We start from the raw sequence: 2,547 nt of genomic DNA, 5'->3' as shown, positions 1-2,547 counted from the left end.
CGGATCGGTATGGAGACGTCTATACTTATCTTCGGGAGGCTACAGGGCTGTTAGGAGTACTTCCCTTCTTGATTCCTTATGGTGCGATTTGATTCCTGTAAGGCTTGTGCCTTTGTTTCTTTCCTACTCAATCTTATGCGACGCGAAACGCTTGTTATAAATCGAGAATGGAAGGATTGTAATGGCACTACAAATGTGGTACGGGATGTTTCTCCCGGTATAGTTGATTGGACTATTATCGTCGCCTTGTGGAAGGGTATTTTAATGTTTCAGCTCAGTAGCAGTACTTCCGAGAGCTCTGAGGCTAGGCGCAAGTTGCCATGTAGCTATAAATGATGGTTCCGCAGCATTGATGTGATGGTAGGATGTTTGACTACGTATCGGGGCAGTGAATGACTTGAAGGGAGGTTTACTCAGTGCATGATTCAGAGATTCGGTATTTGCTTCTGGCGAAGGAAAGGCAATCGGACTAAGAATGTGCAGATTTAGGTTGATGGAGTAATGAGCTATGGTATTTGCGAGCGTGGTAGAATTTTTCTTCTATGATGATGCGTAGTTGTCCCTATTGAATGTACTAAGTTCGCTGGTGTTATGATCTTCTACAATTCGCCTCGGGGTAAGACACTGTGAAATAGTATTGAAGATGCGGCTGTCAGATACCGCGGGATGCGGTAGTTAAGGATTGAATCAGTGTTTCTAATGTCGACGGTTCTAGGAGGATGATCTTCGGAAATGTTTAAAGTTAGCAGCAAATGTGGGTCCAAGTGCCATAGAGATAGATTTCATTTAAGGCAACAGCTGGGCAGCAAAGGATGAGGAAAGACATATGGAAAGTGTCAGGCGGTGGCTAAAATTTCTAGAAGGCCGAGTATAAGAGTCCAAGGGTCGAGTAGTTGATTAAAGAGATGAGTTCCGCCAAAGTGGGAGAGTGGCGGAGTTGCATATGGACATTGGGGTAGGATGACTATGCGCCTTAAGGAGAGTCTGGGATGACTTGGGAATTTTAGTGATTTGGTATTGAGGTCTACAGGTTTAATTTCGAGCATGGGCTATTATGCGGCAGGAGATTTGATATAACAGGAAGGAGTTGCCGAAGTAGAAAAAGGATACAACATAGCTTAGAATTGGGAGGATGTTGCCGCAAATTTAATTGATGTCCACGAGGGGTGAATGGACTTGTGCAACTAGAGAGTGAGCTCAGACTCAGGTGGGTTATTCCTGGAGAGTAGGTTAGCGGTCGCATAGTTGGCGAAGCTTCCGCGAAGAATTCTATTGGTTATGCAGCAAAAAGATCGGCCGTGCGAATGTGGTTGATGATCCATAGTATAAGAAGGGGTTTTACAGCAAGATTTCGAGAATTTTGGCGGTTGATTGCGCAAGGTTACGTCAATAAGAGGTAAAGAGTCCTGGTGAATGCCAGAGCTGTGTAATAATGGCTTCAAGCTAAGTGGGAGAGTCCCACCGCCTATGATTGGGTTGCATGGTTAACTACTTTCGAGGTTTCTGGTTATTACCATATTGATGGGTTACTCCAGCTACGAGAAAAGAACATAAGTGGTAATTTGAGCAAATAAATTGTTAAATGTGTGCTATGGTTGGCCTTATTGGCTCATGTTCAGATTCGGAAGGGATTCAGGATTCGTGCTTTGTATAGATGCGGGTTCCAAGGGAAGTGATTCAGCCGGGTTCTTTGCCGAGAGGGTATTCATGTGATAGAAGATTCATGGAGTTTATTAAATTTGGGGGCCAAGTCAGAGCTGGTGGCTCTCAACAATGGTCCTAGTGAACTCAAAAGTTAAAGTGCGATGCCTAATGATTTCGAGCTTATAGGTACGGTTAAGAATCAAGCTTGATAGCAACCTATGAGAAGAGGCACAGAATGTTCTATGATGTTTTGACCTGCGATGTAGCAATTGGGAGGTACGAAATGGTTCGTGGGATTTGAGACAGCATGGTCTCGTGATTCAGGGTCACTCGGGATGAGTGCGGATGGAGTGCGTTAAGTGTTGAATGGAGTTATCATTGTTTCTATGGCCATTAAGGATAAATTGGAAGAAGAGGAATTGGGTAGCTATAGTCGAATTGGCATGTTGCTGGTAATGATCAGTTCTTTCAGCGTGATCAAGTTATGCAAGTGAAATGTGGCAGTGCATGCGAGGCTTGTCGGCCGCCGTAGTTGGTAATATTCAGAAAGTACTCTAGTGTTATGGCCTGTTATGTGTAGGCGGATCCCGGAAGGGCTATGGTAGCTTAGACCACTACCTAGAGATTTGCATATTCTACGGTCATGGGAATTCACCTGTGTGTTGCTAAGGTTCTCCTGTAGTGAGTTAAGTGGGAAGTTTTATATGATGAAGTGTTAACCTAATAGTGGTTCCGAAGCTAAGATGAAAAAACGAGTTCTGTCACATATTGGCATGTTAAGTGCAGTGAGTGGCATGGAATTTGAAGTGAAGATCAAGGTAGCAGTTCGGTGTTGACAAGGATGTCACGAGCTCGGATGAGCAGGAAAGGAGTTTCGATGTTTAAGGTAAGTTGGTTTTGTCA

Source organism: Nicotiana attenuata, unplaced genomic scaffold (genome assembly GCF_001879085.1).
Source record: "Nicotiana attenuata strain UT unplaced genomic scaffold, NIATTr2, whole genome shotgun sequence".
Taxonomy (NCBI): Eukaryota; Viridiplantae; Streptophyta; class Magnoliopsida; order Solanales; family Solanaceae; genus Nicotiana; species Nicotiana attenuata.
The sequence above is the reverse complement of the archived record's forward strand: the minus strand, read 5'-3'. Positions refer to the sequence as shown.